The sequence below is a fragment of the Scardinius erythrophthalmus genome, assembly GCF_964197995.2.
Source record: "Scardinius erythrophthalmus genome assembly, chromosome: 11".
Classification (NCBI taxonomy): domain Eukaryota; kingdom Metazoa; phylum Chordata; class Actinopteri; order Cypriniformes; family Leuciscidae; genus Scardinius; species Scardinius erythrophthalmus.
Window position 1 is genome coordinate 16002700 of NC_138231.1, and position 21449 is coordinate 16024148.

Consider the following 21449-nt stretch of genomic DNA (forward strand, 5'->3'; position numbering starts at 1 on the left):
ACTTTGGGGGCTGATAGTACTCACACCGCCTACAGCGTCACCAAGGCCCGCCCCGATCGGCCTGACGGGGGCGCTACAGCGGGCAAAAGTACGAAACGGCTCATAACTCATCAACCGTGAGGCGTAGGCTCAAGTGTCTTATATCGCTGGAATCCTTGGCTCGAGGCGGACCAGATGCATGCCTCGGATTTGCTCGGCACCCTGGGAAAATTTTAGGGTATTTGGGGTTTTTCCAAAAACCTACTTTCGCGAACTAGTCCTAGGTTTTTGGCCCGACCGGAACCAAACCAGTGCGGCAAGATTCTCTGGAGTCTGATTGTCAATAATTATCAAAAAAAAGTGTAAATTTCGCTTCACGGTCCCTAAGGGCCGCCAAAATGTTCGAAGTGGGAGGAGCCCATTTTGCTTAATTGGCTATAACTCGTGAACGGAACGAGATTTTTGCACCAAACTCAGCACACGCATGTACGAGCTCATTCTGTGGTCACGTGAAAAAGGGCGCAGCGACTGGCCACTTGGTGGCGCTATAACTGTTAAAAGGGTGTCAAAATGATGTATTTCTATGGAAAAAACACATGAAATGGCTGAAAGCGGCCATCTTGCTGTCTGATTTGCATACAAGCTCACAAAATCGGGCATGCGCATGCGTCACGTGATCCTGAAGAAGCTTGAAAACTTTCATGGACGTCGGGCCATTGGTGGCGCTTTAACTGTCATAAAGGTGAGAAGGCCTCTGTATTACCCTATGCAAAATGACATTTAAATGACTGAAAAATGGGGGGAAAAGAGCAGAGCTTCACCAAATTAGCTGAGCACATGCGCCATATTATTCTAAAGAAGCGTGCAAACTTTTATGGAGATCGGGCCATCAGTGGGGGTGTCACAGTTTAAAAGGTACAAAAAAAAATGCACCACATTTCCATGATAAATGAGCTAAAAGGGCAACAAACGTTCTTTTTCCTCTCCGAGGCACATGTTAGAAGGCTGGATAAAGTTTTTGGAACGCAGCAGCGCAGACGGCAAGCGCCTAGACCCTATAGTTTTTTTTTTTAGAGGCCTTTTTGTGGCCCTTTTTTAGCCACTTATTAGGGGTTCAAGCACTTCAGTGCTGAACACCTATTGTAATTGTTAATTTTCCCATGATGCAACATTCAGACATAAAACTGATCGGGCAGACCAAACCGTAAGTCGTGGAGACTTGAAACTTTGGGGGCTGATAGTACTCACACCGCCTACAGCGTCACCAAGGCCCGCCCCGATCGGCCTGACGGGGGCGCTACAGCGGGCAAAAGTACGAAACGGCTCATAACTCATCAACCGTGAGGCGTAGGCTCAAGTGTCTTATATCGCTGGAATCCTTGGCTCGAGGCGGACCAGATGCATGCCTCGGATTTGCTCGTCACCCTGGGAAAATTTTAGGGTATTTGGGGTTTTTCCAAAAACCTACTTTCGCGAACTAGTCCTAGGTTTTTGGCCCGACCGGAACCAAACCAGTGCGGCAAGATTCTCTGGAGTCTGATTGTCAATAATTATCAAAAAAAAGTGTAAATTTCGCTTCACGGTCCCTAAGGGCCGCCAAAATGTTCGAAGTGGGAGGAGCCCATTTTGCTTAATTGGCTATAACTCGTGAACGGAACGAGATTTTTGCACCAAACTCAGCACACGCATGTACGAGCTCATTCTGTGGTCACGTGAAAAAGGGCGCAGCGACTGGCCACTTGGTGGCGCTATAACTGTTAAAAGGGTGTCAAAATGATGTATTTCTATGGAAAAAACACATGAAATGGCTGAAAGCGGCCATCTTGCTGTCTGATTTGCATACAAGCTCACAAAATCGGGCATGCGCATGCGTCACGTGATCCTGAAGAAGCTTGAAAACTTTCATGGACGTCGGGCCATTGGTGGCGCTTTAACTGTCATAAAGGTGAGAAGGCCTCTGTATTACCCTATGCAAAATGACATTTAAATGACTGAAAAATGGGGGGAAAAGAGCAGAGCTTCACCAAATTAGCTGAGCACATGCGCCATATTATTCTAAAGAAGCGTGCAAACTTTTATGGAGATCGGGCCATCAGTGGGGGTGTCACAGTTTAAAAGGTAAAAAAAAAAATGCACCACATTTCCATGATAAATGAGCTAAAAGGGCAACAAACGTTCTTTTTCCTCTCCGAGGCACATGTTAGAAGGCTGGATAAAGTTTTTGGAACGCAGCAGCGCAGACGGCAAGCGCCTAGACCCTATAGTTTTTTTTTTAGAGGCCTTTTTGTGGCCCTTTTTTAGCCACTTATTAGGGGTTCAAGCACTTCAGTGCTGAACACCTATTGTAATTGTTAATTTTCCCATGATGCAACATTCAGACATAAAACTGATCGGGCAGACCAAACCGTAAGTCGTGGAGACTTGAAACTTTGGGGGCTGATAGTACTCACACCGCCTACAGCGTCACCAAGGCCCGCCCCGATCGGCCTGACGGGGGCGCTACAGCGGGCAAAAGTACGAAACGGCTCATAACTCATCAACCGTGAGGCGTAGGCTCAAGTGTCTTATATCGCTGGAATCCTTGGCTCGAGGCGGACCAGATGCATGCCTCGGATTTGCTCGTCACCCTGGGAAAATTTTAGGGTATTTGGGGTTTTTCCAAAAACCTACTTTCGCGAACTAGTCCTAGGTTTTTGGCCCGACCGGAACCAAACCAGTGCGGCAAGATTCTCTGGAGTCTGATTGTCAATAATTATCAAAAAAAAGTGTAAATTTCGCTTCACGGTCCCTAAGGGCCGCCAAAATGTTCGAAGTGGGAGGAGCCCATTTTGCTTAATTGGCTATAACTCGTGAACGGAACGAGATTTTTGCACCAAACTCAGCACACGCATGTACGAGCTCATTCTGTGGTCACGTGAAAAAGGGCGCAGCGACTGGCCACTTGGTGGCGCTATAACTGTTAAAAGGGTGTCAAAATGATGTATTTCTATGGAAAAAACACATGAAATGGCTGAAAGCGGCCATCTTGCTGTCTGATTTGCATACAAGCTCACAAAATCGGGCATGCGCATGCGTCACGTGATCCTGAAGAAGCTTGAAAACTTTCATGGACGTCGGGCCATTGGTGGCGCTTTAACTGTCATAAAGGTGAGAAGGCCTCTGTATTACCCTATGCAAAATGACATTTAAATGACTGAAAAATGGGGGGAAAAGAGCAGAGCTTCACCAAATTAGCTGAGCACATGCGCCATATTATTCTAAAGAAGTGTGCAAACTTTTATGGAGATCGGGCCATCAGTGGGGGTGTCACAGTTTAAAAGGTAAAAAAAAAATGCACCACATTTCCATGATAAATGAGCTAAAAGGGCAACAAACGTTCTTTTTCCTCTCCGAGGCACATGTTAGAAGGCTGGATAAAGTTTTTGGAACGCAGCAGCGCAGACGGCAAGCGCCTAGACCATATAGTTTTTTTTTTAGAGGCCTTTTTGTGGCCCTTTTTTAGCCACTTATTAGGGGTTCAAGCACTTCAGTGCTGAACACCTATTGTAATTGTTAATTTTCCCATGATGCAACATTCAGACATAAAACTGATCGGGCAGACCAAACCGTAAGTCGTGGAGACTTGAAACTTTGGGGGCTGATAGTACTCACACCGCCTACAGCGTCACCAAGGCCCGCCCCGATCGGCCTGACGGGGGCGCTACAGCGGGCAAAAGTACGAAACGGCTCATAACTCATCAACCGTGAGGCGTAGGCTCAAGTGTCTTATATCGCTGGAATCCTTGGCTCGAGGCGGACCAGATGCATGCCTCGGATTTGCTCGGCACCCTGGGAAAATTTTAGGGTATTTGGGGTTTTTCCAAAAACCTACTTTCGCGAACTAGTCCTAGGTTTTTGGCCCGACCGGAACCAAACCAGTGCGGCAAGATTCTCTGGAGTCTGATTGTCAATAATTATAAAAAAAAAGTGTAAATTTCGCTTCACGGTCCCTAAGGGCCGCCAAAATGTTCGAAGTGGGAGGAGCCCATTTTGCTTAATTGGCTATAACTCGTGAACGGAACGAGATTTTTGCACCAAACTCAGCACACGCATGTACGAGCTCATTCTGTGGTCACGTGAAAAAGGGCGCAGCGACTGGCCACTTGGTGGCGCTATAACTGTTAAAAGGGTGTCAAAATGATGTATTTCTATGGAAAAAACACATGAAATGGCTGAAAGCGGCCATCTTGCTGTCTGATTTGCATACAAGCTCACAAAATCGGGCATGCGCATGCGTCACGTGATCCTGAAGAAGCTTGAAAACTTTCATGGACGTCGGGCCATTGGTGGCGCTTTAACTGTCATAAAGGTGAGAAGGCCTCTGTATTACCCTATGCAAAATGACATTTAAATGACTGAAAAATGGGGGGAAAAGAGCAGAGCTTCACCAAATTAGCTGAGCACATGCGCCATATTATTCTAAAGAAGCGTGCAAACTTTTATGGAGATCGGGCCATCAGTGGGGGTGTCACAGTTTAAAAGGTAAAAAAAAAATGCACCACATTTCCATGATAAATGAGCTAAAAGGGCAACAAACGTTCTTTTTCCTCTCCGAGGCACATGTTAGAAGGCTGGATAAAGTTTTTGGAACGCAGCAGCGCAGACGGCAAGCGCCTAGACCATATAGTTTTTTTTTTAGAGGCCTTTTTGTGGCCCTTTTTTAGCCACTTATTAGGGGTTCAAGCACTTCAGTGCTGAACACCTATTGTAATTGTTAATTTTCCCATGATGCAACATTCAGACATAAAACTGATCGGGCAGACCAAACCGTAAGTCGTGGAGACTTGAAACTTTGGGGGCTGATAGTACTCACACCGCCTACAGCGTCACCAAGGCCCGCCCCGATCGGCCTGACGGGGGCGCTACAGCGGGCAAAAGTACGAAACGGCTCATAACTCATCAACCGTGAGGCGTAGGCTCAAGTGTCTTATATCGCTGGAATCCTTGGCTCGAGGCGGACCAGATGCATGCCTCGGATTTGCTCGTCACCCTGGGAAAATTTTAGGGTATTTGGGGTTTTTCCAAAAACCTACTTTCGCGAACTAGTCCTAGGTTTTTGGCCCGACCGGAACCAAACCAGTGCGGCAAGATTCTCTGGAGTCTGATTGTCAATAATTATCAAAAAAAAGTGTAAATTTCGCTTCACGGTCCCTAAGGGCCGCCAAAATGTTCGAAGTGGGAGGAGCCCATTTTGCTTAATTGGCTATAACTCGTGAACGGAACGAGATTTTTGCACCAAACTCAGCACACGCATGTACGAGCTCATTCTGTGGTCACGTGAAAAAGGGCGCAGCGACTGGCCACTTGGTGGCGCTATAACTGTTAAAAGGGTGTCAAAATGATGTATTTCTATGGAAAAAACACATGAAATGGCTGAAAGCGGCCATCTTGCTGTCTGATTTGCATACAAGCTCACAAAATCGGGCATGCGCATGCGTCACGTGATCCTGAAGAAGCTTGAAAACTTTCATGGACGTCGGGCCATTGGTGGCGCTTTAACTGTCATAAAGGTGAGAAGGCCTCTGTATTACCCTATGCAAAATGACATTTAAATGACTGAAAAATGGGGGGAAAAGAGCAGAGCTTCACCAAATTAGCTGAGCACATGCGCCATATTATTCTAAAGAAGCGTGCAAACTTTTATGGAGATCGGGCCATCAGTGGGGGTGTCACAGTTTAAAAGGTAAAAAAAAAATGCACCACATTTCCATGATAAATGAGCTAAAAGGGCAACAAACGTTCTTTTTCCTCTCCGAGGCACATGTTAGAAGGCTGGATAAAGTTTTTGGAACGCAGCAGCGCAGACGGCAAGCGCCTAGACCCTATAGTTTTTTTTTTAGAGGCCTTTTTGTGGCCCTTTTTTAGCCACTTATTAGGGGTTCAAGCACTTCAGTGCTGAACACCTATTGTAATTGTTAATTTTCCCATGATGCAACATTCAGACATAAAACTGATCGGGCAGACCAAACCGTAAGTCGTGGAGACTTGAAACTTTGGGGGCTGATAGTACTCACACCGCCTACAGCGTCACCAAGGCCCGCCCCGATCGGCCTGACGGGGGCGCTACAGCGGGCAAAAGTACGAAACGGCTCATAACTCATCAACCGTGAGGCGTAGGCTCAAGTGTCTTATATCGCTGGAATCCTTGGCTCGAGGCGGACCAGATGCATGCCTCGGATTTGCTCGGCACCCTGGGAAAATTTTAGGGTATTTGGGGTTTTTCCAAAAACCTACTTTCGCGAACTAGTCCTAGGTTTTTGGCCCGACCGGAACCAAACCAGTGCGGCAAGATTCTCTGGAGTCTGATTGTCAATAATTATCAAAAAAAAGTGTAAATTTCGCTTCACGGTCCCTAAGGGCCGCCAAAATGTTCGAAGTGGGAGGAGCCCATTTTGCTTAATTGGCTATAACTCGTGAACGGAACGAGATTTTTGCACCAAACTCAGCACACGCATGTACGAGCTCATTCTGTGGTCACGTGAAAAAGGGCGCAGCGACTGGCCACTTGGTGGCGCTATAACTGTTAAAAGGGTGTCAAAATGATGTATTTCTATGGAAAAAACACATGAAATGGCTGAAAGCGGCCATCTTGCTGTCTGATTTGCATACAAGCTCACAAAATCGGGCATGCGCATGCGTCACGTGATCCTGAAGAAGCTTGAAAACTTTCATGGACGTCGGGCCATTGGTGGCGCTTTAACTGTCATAAAGGTGAGAAGGCCTCTGTATTACCCTATGCAAAATGACATTTAAATGACTGAAAAATGGGGGGAAAAGAGCAGAGCTTCACCAAATTAGCTGAGCACATGCGCCATATTATTCTAAAGAAGCGTGCAAACTTTTATGGAGATCGGGCCATCAGTGGGGGTGTCACAGTTTAAAAGGTAAAAAAAAAATGCACCACATTTCCATGATAAATGAGCTAAAAGGGCAACAAACGTTCTTTTTCCTCTCCGAGGCACATGTTAGAAGGCTGGATAAAGTTTTTGGAACGCAGCAGCGCAGACGGCAAGCGCCTAGACCATATAGTTTTTTTTTTAGAGGCCTTTTTGTGGCCCTTTTTTAGCCACTTATTAGGGGTTCAAGCACTTCAGTGCTGAACACCTATTGTAATTGTTAATTTTCCCATGATGCAACATTCAGACATAAAACTGATCGGGCAGACCAAACCGTAAGTCGTGGAGACTTGAAACTTTGGGGGCTGATAGTACTCACACCGCCTACAGCGTCACCAAGGCCCGCCCCGATCGGCCTGACGGGGGCGCTACAGCGGGCAAAAGTACGAAACGGCTCATAACTCATCAACCGTGAGGCGTAGGCTCAAGTGTCTTATATCACTGGAATCCTTGGCTCGAGGCGGACCAGATGCATGCCTCGGATTTGCTCGTCACCCTGGGAAAATTTTAGGGTATTTGGGGTTTTTCCAAAAACCTACTTTCGCGAACTAGTCCTAGGTTTTTGGCCCGACCGGAACCAAACCAGTGGGGCAAGATTCTCTGGAGTCTGATTTTCAATAATTATCAAAAAAAAGTGTAAATTTCGCTTCACGGTCCCTAAGGGCCGCCAAAATGTTCGAAGTGGGAGGAGCCCATTTTGCTTAATTGGCTATAACTCGTGAACGGAACGAGATTTTTGCACCAAACTCAGCACACGCATGTACGAGCTCATTCTGTGGTCACGTGAAAAAGGGCGCAGCGACTGGCCACTTGGTGGCGCTATAACTGTTAAAAGGGTGTCAAAATGATGTATTTCTATGGAAAAAACACATGAAATGGCTGAAAGCGGCCATCTTGCTGTCTGATTTGCATACAAGCTCACAAAATCGGGCATGCGCATGCGTCACGTGATCCTGAAGAAGCTTGAAAACTTTCATGGACGTCGGGCCATTGGTGGCGCTTTAACTGTCATAAAGGTGAGAAGGCCTCTGTATTACCCTATGCAAAATGACATTTAAATGACTGAAAAATGGGGGGAAAAGAGCAGAGCTTCACCAAATTAGCTGAGCACATGCGCCATATTATTCTAAAGAAGCGTGCAAACTTTTATGGAGATCGGGCCATCAGTGGGGGTGTCACAGTTTAAAAGGTAAAAAAAAAATGCACCACATTTCCATGATAAATGAGCTAAAAGGGCAACAAACGTTCTTTTTCCTCTCCGAGGCACATGTTAGAAGGCTGGATAAAGTTTTTGGAACGCAGCAGCGCAGACGGCAAGCGCCTAGACCATATAGTTTTTTTTTTAGAGGCCTTTTTGTGGCCCTTTTTTAGCCACTTATTAGGGGTTCAAGCACTTCAGTGCTGAACACCTATTGTAATTGTTAATTTTCCCATGATGCAACATTCAGACATAAAACTGATCGGGCAGACCAAACCGTAAGTCGTGGAGACTTGAAACTTTGGGGGCTGATAGTACTCACACCGCCTACAGCGTCACCAAGGCCCGCCCCGATCGGCCTGACGGGGGCGCTACAGCGGGCAAAAGTACGAAACGGCTCATAACTCATCAACCGTGAGGCGTAGGCTCAAGTGTCTTATATCGCTGGAATCCTTGGCTCGAGGCGGACCAGATGCATGCCTCGGATTTGCTCGGCACCCTGGGAAAATTTTAGGGTATTTGGGGTTTTTCCAAAAACCTACTTTCGCGAACTAGTCCTAGGTTTTTGGCCCGACCGGAACCAAACCAGTGCGGCAAGATTCTCTGGAGTCTGATTGTCAATAATTATAAAAAAAAAGTGTAAATTTCGCTTCACGGTCCCTAAGGGCCGCCAAAATGTTCGAAGTGGGAGGAGCCCATTTTGCTTAATTGGCTATAACTCGTGAACGGAACGAGATTTTTGCACCAAACTCAGCACACGCATGTACGAGCTCATTCTGTGGTCACGTGAAAAAGGGCGCAGCGACTGGCCACTTGGTGGCGCTATAACTGTTAAAAGGGTGTCAAAATGATGTATTTCTATGGAAAAAACACATGAAATGGCTGAAAGCGGCCATCTTGCTGTCTGATTTGCATACAAGCTCACAAAATCGGGCATGCGCATGCGTCACGTGATCCTGAAGAAGCTTGAAAACTTTCATGGACGTCGGGCCATTGGTGGCGCTTTAACTGTCATAAAGGTGAGAAGGCCTCTGTATTACCCTATGCAAAATGACATTTAAATGACTGAAAAATGGGGGGAAAAGAGCAGAGCTTCACCAAATTAGCTGAGCACATGCGCCATATTATTCTAAAGAAGCGTGCAAACTTTTATGGAGATCGGGCCATCAGTGGGGGTGTCACAGTTTAAAAGGTAAAAAAAAAATGCACCACATTTCCATGATAAATGAGCTAAAAGGGCAACAAACGTTCTTTTTCCTCTCCGAGGCACATGTTAGAAGGCTGGATAAAGTTTTTGGAACGCAGCAGCGCAGACGGCAAGCGCCTAGACCATATAGTTTTTTTTTTAGAGGCCTTTTTGTGGCCCTTTTTTAGCCACTTATTAGGGGTTCAAGCACTTCAGTGCTGAACACCTATTGTAATTGTTAATTTTCCCATGATGCAACATTCAGACATAAAACTGATCGGGCAGACCAAACCGTAAGTCGTGGAGACTTGAAACTTTGGGGGCTGATAGTACTCACACCGCCTACAGCGTCACCAAGGCCCGCCCCGATCGGCCTGACGGGGGCGCTACAGCGGGCAAAAGTACGAAACGGCTCATAACTCATCAACCGTGAGGCGTAGGCTCAAGTGTCTTATATCGCTGGAATCCTTGGCTCGAGGCGGACCAGATGCATGCCTCGGATTTGCTCGTCACCCTGGGAAAATTTTAGGGTATTTGGGGTTTTTCCAAAAACCTACTTTCGCGAACTAGTCCTAGGTTTTTGGCCCGACCGGAACCAAACCAGTGCGGCAAGATTCTCTGGAGTCTGATTGTCAATAATTATCAAAAAAAAGTGTAAATTTCGCTTCACGGTCCCTAAGGGCCGCCAAAATGTTCGAAGTGGGAGGAGCCCATTTTGCTTAATTGGCTATAACTCGTGAACGGAACGAGATTTTTGCACCAAACTCAGCACACGCATGTACGAGCTCATTCTGTGGTCACGTGAAAAAGGGCGCAGCGACTGGCCACTTGGTGGCGCTATAACTGTTAAAAGGGTGTCAAAATGATGTATTTCTATGGAAAAAACACATGAAATGGCTGAAAGCGGCCATCTTGCTGTCTGATTTGCATACAAGCTCACAAAATCGGGCATGCGCATGCGTCACGTGATCCTGAAGAAGCTTGAAAACTTTCATGGACGTCGGGCCATTGGTGGCGCTTTAACTGTCATAAAGGTGAGAAGGCCTCTGTATTACCCTATGCAAAATGACATTTAAATGACTGAAAAATGGGGGGAAAAGAGCAGAGCTTCACCAAATTAGCTGAGCACATGCGCCATATTATTCTAAAGAAGCGTGCAAACTTTTATGGAGATCGGGCCATCAGTGGGGGTGTCACAGTTTAAAAGGTAAAAAAAAAATGCACCACATTTCCATGATAAATGAGCTAAAAGGGCAACAAACGTTCTTTTTCCTCTCCGAGGCACATGTTAGAAGGCTGGATAAAGTTTTTGGAACGCAGCAGCGCAGACGGCAAGCGCCTAGACCATATAGTTTTTTTTTTAGAGGCCTTTTTGTGGCCCTTTTTTAGCCACTTATTAGGGGTTCAAGCACTTCAGTGCTGAACACCTATTGTAATTGTTAATTTTCCCATGATGCAACATTCAGACATAAAACTGATCGGGCAGACCAAACCGTAAGTCGTGGAGACTTGAAACTTTGGGGGCTGATAGTACTCACACCGCCTACAGCGTCACCAAGGCCCGCCCCGATCGGCCTGACGGGGGCGCTACAGCGGGCAAAAGTACGAAACGGCTCATAACTCATCAACCGTGAGGCGTAGGCTCAAGTGTCTTATATCGCTGGAATCCTTGGCTCGAGGCGGACCAGATGCATGCCTCGGATTTGCTCGTCACCCTGGGAAAATTTTAGGGTATTTGGGGTTTTTCCAAAAACCTACTTTCGCGAACTAGTCCTAGGTTTTTGGCCCGACCGGAACCAAACCAGTGCGGCAAGATTCTCTGGAGTCTGATTGTCAATAATTATCAAAAAAAAGTGTAAATTTCGCTTCACGGTCCCTAAGGGCCGCCAAAATGTTCGAAGTGGGAGGAGCCCATTTTGCTTAATTGGCTATAACTCGTGAACGGAACGAGATTTTTGCACCAAACTCAGCACACGCATGTACGAGCTCATTCTGTGGTCACGTGAAAAAGGGCGCAGCGACTGGCCACTTGGTGGCGCTATAACTGTTAAAAGGGTGTCAAAATGATGTATTTCTATGGAAAAAACACATGAAATGGCTGAAAGCGGCCATCTTGCTGTCTGATTTGCATACAAGCTCACAAAATCGGGCATGCGCATGCGTCACGTGATCCTGAAGAAGCTTGAAAACTTTCATGGACGTCGGGCCATTGGTGGCGCTTTAACTGTCATAAAGGTGAGAAGGCCTCTGTATTACCCTATGCAAAATGACATTTAAATGACTGAAAAATGGGGGGAAAAGAGCAGAGCTTCACCAAATTAGCTGAGCACATGCGCCATATTATTCTAAAGAAGCGTGCAAACTTTTATGGAGATCGGGCCATCAGTGGGGGTGTCACAGTTTAAAAGGTAAAAAAAAAATGCACCACATTTCCATGATAAATGAGCTAAAAGGGCAACAAACGTTCTTTTTCCTCTCCGAGGCACATGTTAGAAGGCTGGATAAAGTTTTTGGAACGCAGCAGCGCAGACGGCAAGCGCCTAGACCATATAGTTTTTTTTTTAGAGGCCTTTTTGTGGCCCTTTTTTAGCCACTTATTAGGGGTTCAAGCACTTCAGTGCTGAACACCTATTGTAATTGTTAATTTTCCCATGATGCAACATTCAGACATAAAACTGATCGGGCAGACCAAACCGTAAGTCGTGGAGACTTGAAACTTTGGGGGCTGATAGTACTCACACCGCCTACAGCGTCACCAAGGCCCGCCCCGATCGGCCTGACGGGGGCGCTACAGCGGGCAAAAGTACGAAACGGCTCATAACTCATCAACCGTGAGGCGTAGGCTCAAGTGTCTTATATCGCTGGAATCCTTGGCTCGAGGCGGACCAGATGCATGCCTCGGATTTGCTCGTCACCCTGGGAAAATTTTAGGGTATTTGGGGTTTTTCCAAAAACCTACTTTCGCGAACTAGTCCTAGGTTTTTGGCCCGACCGGAACCAAACCAGTGCGGCAAGATTCTCTGGAGTCTGATTGTCAATAATTATCAAAAAAAAGTGTAAATTTCGCTTCACGGTCCCTAAGGGCCGCCAAAATGTTCGAAGTGGGAGGAGCCCATTTTGCTTAATTGGCTATAACTCGTGAACGGAACGAGATTTTTGCACCAAACTCAGCACACGCATGTACGAGCTCATTCTGTGGTCACGTGAAAAAGGGCGCAGCGACTGGCCACTTGGTGGCGCTATAACTGTTAAAAGGGTGTCAAAATGATGTATTTCTATGGAAAAAACACATGAAATGGCTGAAAGCGGCCATCTTGCTGTCTGATTTGCATACAAGCTCACAAAATCGGGCATGCGCATGCGTCACGTGATCCTGAAGAAGCTTGAAAACTTTCATGGACGTCGGGCCATTGGTGGCGCTTTAACTGTCATAAAGGTGAGAAGGCCTCTGTATTACCCTATGCAAAATGACATTTAAATGACTGAAAAATGGGGGGAAAAGAGCAGAGCTTCACCAAATTAGCTGAGCACATGCGCCATATTATTCTAAAGAAGCGTGCAAACTTTTATGGAGATCGGGCCATCAGTGGGGGTGTCACAGTTTAAAAGGTAAAAAAAAAATGCACCACATTTCCATGATAAATGAGCTAAAAGGGCAACAAACGTTCTTTTTCCTCTCCGAGGCACATGTTAGAAGGCTGGATAAAGTTTTTGGAACGCAGCAGCGCAGACGGCAAGCGCCTAGACCATATAGTTTTTTTTTTAGAGGCCTTTTTGTGGCCCTTTTTTAGCCACTTATTAGGGGTTCAAGCACTTCAGTGCTGAACACCTATTGTAATTGTTAATTTTCCCATGATGCAACATTCAGACATAAAACTGATCGGGCAGACCAAACCGTAAGTCGTGGAGACTTGAAACTTTGGGGGCTGATAGTACTCACACCGCCTACAGCGTCACCAAGGCCCGCCCCGATCGGCCTGACGGGGGCGCTACAGCGGGCAAAAGTACGAAACGGCTCATAACTCATCAACCGTGAGGCGTAGGCTCAAGTGTCTTATATCACTGGAATCCTTGGCTCGAGGCGGACCAGATGCATGCCTCGGATTTGCTCGTCACCCTGGGAAAATTTTAGGGTATTTGGGGTTTTTCCAAAAACCTACTTTCGCGAACTAGTCCTAGGTTTTTGGCCCGACCGGAACCAAACCAGTGGGGCAAGATTCTCTGGAGTCTGATTTTCAATAATTATCAAAAAAAAGTGTAAATTTCGCTTCACGGTCCCTAAGGGCCGCCAAAATGTTCGAAGTGGGAGGAGCCCATTTTGCTTAATTGGCTATAACTCGTGAACGGAACGAGATTTTTGCACCAAACTCAGCACACGCATGTACGAGCTCATTCTGTGGTCACGTGAAAAAGGGCGCAGCGACTGGCCACTTGGTGGCGCTATAACTGTTAAAAGGGTGTCAAAATGATGTATTTCTATGGAAAAAACACATGAAATGGCTGAAAGCGGCCATCTTGCTGTCTGATTTGCATACAAGCTCACAAAATCGGGCATGCGCATGCGTCACGTGATCCTGAAGAAGCTTGAAAACTTTCATGGACGTCGGGCCATTGGTGGCGCTTTAACTGTCATAAAGGTGAGAAGGCCTCTGTATTACCCTATGCAAAATGACATTTAAATGACTGAAAAATGGGGGGAAAAGAGCAGAGCTTCACCAAATTAGCTGAGCACATGCGCCATATTATTCTAAAGAAGCGTGCAAACTTTTATGGAGATCGGGCCATCAGTGGGGGTGTCACAGTTTAAAAGGTAAAAAAAAAATGCACCACATTTCCATGATAAATGAGCTAAAAGGGCAACAAACGTTCTTTTTCCTCTCCGAGGCACATGTTAGAAGGCTGGATAAAGTTTTTGGAACGCAGCAGCGCAGACGGCAAGCGCCTAGACCATATAGTTTTTTTTTTAGAGGCCTTTTTGTGGCCCTTTTTTAGCCACTTATTAGGGGTTCAAGCACTTCAGTGCTGAACACCTATTGTAATTGTTAATTTTCCCATGATGCAACATTCAGACATAAAACTGATCGGGCAGACCAAACCGTAAGTCGTGGAGACTTGAAACTTTGGGGGCTGATAGTACTCACACCGCCTACAGCGTCACCAAGGCCCGCCCCGATCGGCCTGACGGGGGCGCTACAGCGGGCAAAAGTACGAAACGGCTCATAACTCATCAACCGTGAGGCGTAGGCTCAAGTGTCTTATATCGCTGGAATCCTTGGCTCGAGGCGGACCAGATGCATGCCTCGGATTTGCTCGGCACCCTGGGAAAATTTTAGGGTATTTGGGTTTTTTCCAAAAACCTACTTTCGCGAACTAGTCCTAGGTTTTTGGCCCGACCGGAACCAAACCAGTGCGGCAAGATTCTCTGGAGTCTGATTGTCAATAATTATCAAAAAAAAGTGTAAATTTCGCTTCACGGTCCCTAAGGGCCGCCAAAATGTTCGAAGTGGGAGGAGCCCATTTTGCTTAATTGGCTATAACTCGTGAACGGAACGAGATTTTTGCACCAAACTCAGCACACGCATGTACGAGCTCATTCTGTGGTCACGTGAAAAAGGGCGCAGCGACTGGCCACTTGGTGGCGCTATAACTGTTAAAAGGGTGTCAAAATGATGTATTTCTATGGAAAAAACACATGAAATGGCTGAAAGCGGCCATCTTGCTGTCTGATTTGCATACAAGCTCACAAAATCGGGCATGCGCATGCGTCACGTGATCCTGAAGAAGCTTGAAAACTTTCATGGACGTCGGGCCATTGGTGGCGCTTTAACTGTCATAAAGGTGAGAAGGCCTCTGTATTACCCTATGCAAAATGACATTTAAATGACTGAAAAATGGGGGGAAAAGAGCAGAGCTTCACCAAATTAGCTGAGCACATGCGCCATATTATTCTAAAGAAGCGTGCAAACTTTTATGGAGATCGGGCCATCAGTGGGGGTGTCACAGTTTAAAAGGTAAAAAAAAATGCACCACATTTCCATGATAAATGAGCTAAAAGGGCAACAAACGTTCTTTTTCCTCTCCGAGGCACATGTTAGAAGGCTGGATAAAGTTTTTGGAACGCAGCAGCGCAGACGGCAAGCGCCTAGACCATATAGTTTTTTTTTTAGAGGCCTTTTTGTGGCCCTTTTTTAGCCACTTATTAGGGGTTCAAGCACTTCAGTGCTGAACACCTATTGTAATTGTTAATTTTCCCATGATGCAACATTCAGACATAAAACTGATCGGGCAGACCAAACCGTAAGTCGTGGAGACTTGAAACTTTGGGGGCTGATAGTACTCACACCGCCTACAGCGTCACCAAGGCCCGCCCCGATCGGCCTGACGGGGGCGCTACAGCGGGCAAAAGTACGAAACGGCTCATAACTCATCAACCGTGAGGCGTAGGCTCAAGTGTCTTATATCGCTGGAATCCTTGGCTCGAGGCGGACCAGATGCATGCCTCGGATTTGCTCGTCACCCTGGGAAAATTTTAGGGTATTTGGGGTTTTTCCAAAAACCTACTTTCGCGAACTAGTCCTAGGTTTTTGGCCCGACCGGAACCAAACCAGTGCGGCAAGATTCTCTGGAGTCTGATTGTCAATAATTATCAAAAAAAAGTGTAAATTTCGCTTCACGGTCCCTAAGGGCCGCCAAAATGTTCGAAGTGGGAGGAGCCCATTTTGCTTAATTGGCTATAACTCGTGAACGGAACGAGATTTTTGCACCAAACTCAGCACACGCATGTACGAGCTCATTCTGTGGTCACGTGAAAAAGGGCGCAGCGACTGGCCACTTGGTGGCGCTATAACTGTTAAAAGGGTGTCAAAATGATGTATTTCTATGGAAAAAACACATGAAATGGCTGAAAGCGGCCATCTTGCTGTCTGATTTGCATACAAGCTCACAAAATCGGGCATGCGCATGCGTCACGTGATCCTGAAGAAGCTTGAAAACTTTCATGGACGTCGGGCCATTGGTGGCGCTTTAACTGTCATAAAGGTGAGAAGGCCTCTGTATTACCCTATGCAAAATGACATTTAAATGACTGAAAAATGGGGGGAAAAGAGCAGAGCTTCACCAAATTAGCTGAGCACATGCGCCATATTATTCTAAAGAAGCGTGCAAACTTTTATGGAGATCGGGCCATCAGTGGGGGTGTCACAGTTTAAAAGGTAAAAAAAAAATGCACCACATTTCCATGATAAATGAGCTAAAAGGGCAACAAACGTTCTTTTTCCTCTCCGAGGCACATGTTAGAAGGCTGGATAAAGTTTTTGGAACGCAGCAGCGCAGACGGCAAGCGCCTAGACCATATAGTTTTTTTTTTAGAGGCCTTTTTGTGGCCCTTTTTTAGCCACTTATTAGGGGTTCAAGCACTTCAGTGCTGAACACCTATTGTAATTGTTAATTTTCCCATGATGCAACATTCAGACATAAAACTGATCGGGCAGACCAAACCGTAAGTCGTGGAGACTTGAAACTTTGGGGGCTGATAGTACTCACACCGCCTACAGCGTCACCAAGGCCCGCCCCGATCGGCCTGACGGGGGCGCTACAGCGGGCAAAAGTACGAAACGGCTCATAACTCATCAACCGTGAGGCGTAGGCTCAAGTGTCTTATATCGCTGGAATCCTTGGCTCGAGGCCGACCAGATGCATGCCTCGGATTTGCTCGGCACCCTGGGAAAATTTTAGGGTATTTGGGGTTTTTCCAAAAACCTACTTTCGCGAACTAGTCCTAGGTTTTTGGCCCGACCGGAACCAAACCAGTGCGGCAAGATTCTCTGGAGTCTGATTGTCAATAATTATCAAAAAAAAGTGTAAATTTCGCTTCACGGTCCCTAAGGGCCGCCAAAATGTTCGAAGTGGGAGGAGCCCATTTTGCTTAATTGGCTATAACTCGTGAACGGAACGAGATTTTTGCACCAAACTCAGCACACGCATGTACGAGCTCATTCTGTGGTCACGTGAAAAAGGGCGCAGCGACTGGCCACTTGGTGGCGCTATAACTGTTAAAAGGGTGTCAAAATGATGTATTTCTATGGAAAAAACACATGAAATGGCTGAAAGCGGCCATCTTGCTGTCTGATTTGCATACAAGCTCACAAAATCGGGCATGCGCATGCGTCACGTGATCCTGAAGAAGCTTGAAAACTTTCATGGACGTCGGGCCATTGGTGGCGCTTTAACTGTCATAAAGGTGAGAAGGCCTCTGTATTACCCTATGCAAAATGACATTTAAATGACTGAAAAATGGGGGGAAAAGAGCAGAGCTTCACCAAATTAGCTGAGCACATGCGCCATATTATTCTAAAGAAGCGTGCAAACTTTTATGGAGATTGGGCCATCAGTGGGGGTGTCACAGTTTAAAAGGTAAAAAAAAAATGCACCACATTTCCATGATAAATGAGCTAAAAGGGCAACAAACGTTCTTTTTCCTCTCCGAGGCACATGTTAGAAGGCTGGATAAAGTTTTTGGAACGCAGCAGCGCAGACGGCAAGCGCCTAGACCATATAGTTTTTTTTTTAGAGGCCTTTTTGTGGCCCTTTTTTAGCCACTTATTAGGGGTTCAAGCACTTCAGTGCTGAACACCTATTGTAATTGTTAATTTTCCCATGATGCAACATTCAGACATAAAACTGATCGGGCAGACCAAACCGTAAGTCGTGGAGACTTGAAACTTTGGGGGCTGATAGTACTCACACCGCCTACAGCGTCACCAAGGCCCGCCCCGATCGGCCTGACGGGGGCGCTACAGCGGGCAAAAGTACGAAACGGCTCATAACTCATCAACCGTGAGGCGTAGGCTCAAGTGTCTTATATCGCTGGAATCCTTGGCTCGAGGCGGACCAGATGCATGCCTCGGATTTGCTCGTCACCCTGGGAAAATTTTAGGGTATTTGGGGTTTTTCCAAAAACCTACTTTCGCGAACTAGTCCTAGGTTTTTGGCCCGACCGGAACCAAACCAGTGCGGCAAGATTCTCTGGAGTCTGATTGTCAATAATTATCAAAAAAAAGTGTAAATTTCGCTTCACGGTCCCTAAGGGCCGCCAAAATGTTCGAAGTGGGAGGAGCCCATTTTGCTTAATTGGCTATAACTCGTGAACGGAACGAGATTTTTGCACCAAACTCAGCACACGCATGTACGAGCTCATTCTGTGGTCACGTGAAAAAGGGCGCAGCGACTGGCCACTTGGTGGCGCTATAACTGTTAAAAGGGTGTCAAAATGATGTATTTCTATGGAAAAAACACATGAAATGGCTGAAAGCGGCCATCTTGCTGTCTGATTTGCATACAAGCTCACAAAATCGGGCATGCGCATGCGTCACGTGATCCTGAAGAAGCTTGAAAACTTTCATGGACGTCGGGCCATTGGTGGCGCTTTAACTGTCATAAAGGTGAGAAGGCCTCTGTATTACCCTATGCAAAATGACATTTAAATGACTGAAAAATGGGGGGAAAAGAGCAGAGCTTCACCAAATTAGCTGAGCACATGCGCCATATTATTCTAAAGAAGCGTGCAAACTTTTATGGAGATCGGGCCATCAGTGGGGGTGTCACAGTTTAAAAGGTAAAAAAAAAATGCACCACATTTCCATGATAAATGAGCTAAAAGGGCAACAAACGTTCTTTTTCCTCTCCGAGGCACATGTTAGAAGGCTGGATAAAGTTTTTGGAACGCAGCAGCGCAGACGGCAAGCGCCTAGACCATATAGTTTTTTTTTAGAGGCCTTTTTGTGGCCCTTTTTTAGCCACTTATTAGGGGTTCAAGCACTTCAGTGCTGAACACCTATTGTAATTGTTAATTTTCCCATGATGCAACATTCAGACATAAAACTGATCGGGCAGACCAAACCGTAAGTCGTGGAGACTTGAAACTTTGGGGGCTGATAGTACTCACACCGCCTACAGCGTCACCAAGGCCCGCCCCGATCGGCCTGACGGGGGCGCTACAGCGGGCAAAAGTACGAAACGGCTCATAACTCATCAACCGTGAGGCGTAGGCTCAAGTGTCTTATATCGCTGGAATCCTTGGCTCGAGGCGGACCAGATGCATGCCTCGGATTTGCTCGGCACCCTGGGAAAATTTTAGGGTATTTGGGGTTTTTCCAAAAACCTACTTTCGCGAACTAGTCCTAGGTTTTTGGCCCGACCGGAACCAAACCAGTGCGGCAAGATTCTCTGGAGTCTGATTGTCAATAATTATCAAAAAAAAGTGTAAATTTCGCTTCACGGTCCCTAAGGGCCGCCAAAATGTTCGAAGTGGGAGGAGCCCATTTTGCTTAATTGGCTATAACTCGTGAACGGAACGAGATTTTTGCACCAAACTCAGCACACGCATGTACGAGCTCATTCTGTGGTCACGTGAAAAAGGGCGCAGCGACTGGCCACTTGGTGGCGCTATAACTGTTAAAAGGGTGTCAAAATGATGTATTTCTATGGAAAAAACACATGAAATGGCTGAAAGCGGCCATCTTGCTGTCTGATTTGCATACAAGCTCACAAAATCGGGCATGCGCATGCGTCACGTGATCCTGAAGAAGCTTGAAAACTTTCATGGACGTCGGGCCATTGGTGGCGCTTTAACTGTCATAAAGGTGAGAAGGCCTCTGTATTACCCTATGCAAAATGACATTTAAATGACTGAAAAATGGGGGGAAAAGAGCAGAGCTTCACCAAATTAGCTGAGCACATGCGCCATATTATTCTAAAGAAGCGTGCAAACTTTTATGGAGATCGGGCCATCAGTGGGGGTGTCACAGTTTAAAAGGTAAAAAAAAAATGCACCACATTTCCATGATAAATGAGCTAAAAGGGCAACAAACGTTCTTTTTCCTCTCCGAGGCACATGTTAGAAGGCTGGATAAAGTTTTTGGAACGCAGCAGCGCAGACGGCAAGCGCCTAGACCATATAGTTTTTTTTTTAGAGGCCTTTTTGTGGCCCTTTTTTAGCCACTTATTAGGGGTTCAAGCACTTCAGTGCTGAACACCTATTGTAATTGTTAATTTTCCCATGATGCAACATTCAGACATAAAACTGATCGGGCAGACCAAACCGTAAGTCGTGGAGACTTGAAACTTTGGGGGCTGATAGTACTCACACCGCCTACAGCGTCACCAAGGCCCGCCCCGATCGGCCTGACGGGGGCGCTACAGCGGGCAAAAGTACGAAACGGCTCATAACTCATCAACCGTGAGGCGTAGGCTCAAGTGTCTTATATCACTGGAATCCTTGGCTCGAGGCGGACCAGATGCATGCCTCGGATTTGCTCGTCACCCTGGGAAAATTTTAGGGTATTTGGGGTTTTTCCAAAAACCTACTTTCGCGAACTAGTCCTAGGTTTTTGGCCCGACCGGAACCAAACCAGTGGGGCAAGATTCTCTGGAGTCTGATTTTCAATAATTATCAAAAAAAAGTGTAAATTTCGCTTCACGGTCCCTAAGGGCCGCCAAAATGTTCGAAGTGGGAGGAGCCCATTTTGCTTAATTGGCTATAACTCGTGAACGGAACGAGATTTTTGCACCAAACTCAGCACACGCATGTACGAGCTCATTCTGTGGTCACGTGAAAAAGGGCGCAGCGACTGGCCACTTGGTGGCGCTATAACTGTTAAAAGGGTGTCAAAATGATGTATTTCTATGGAAAAAACACATGAAATGGCTGAAAGCGGCCATCTTGCTGTCTGATTTGCATACAAGCTCACAAAATCGGGCATGCGCATGCGTCACGTGATCCTGAAGAAGCTTGAAAACTTTCATGGACGTCGGGCCATTGGTGGCGCTTTAACTGTCATAAAGGTGAGAAGGCCTCTGTATTACCCTATGCAAAATGACATTTAAATGACTGAAAAATGGGGGGAAAAGAGCAGAGCTTCACCAAATTAGCTGAGCACATGCGCCATATTATTCTAAAGAAGCGTGCAAACTTTTATGGAGATCGGGCCATCAGTGGGGGTGTCACAGTTTAAAAGGTAAAAAAAAAATGCACCACATTTCCATGATAAATGAGCTAAAAGGGCAACAAACGTTCTTTTTCCTCTCCGAGGCACATGTTAGAAGGCTGGATAAAGTTTTTGGAACGCAGCAGCGCAGACGGCAAGCGCCTAGA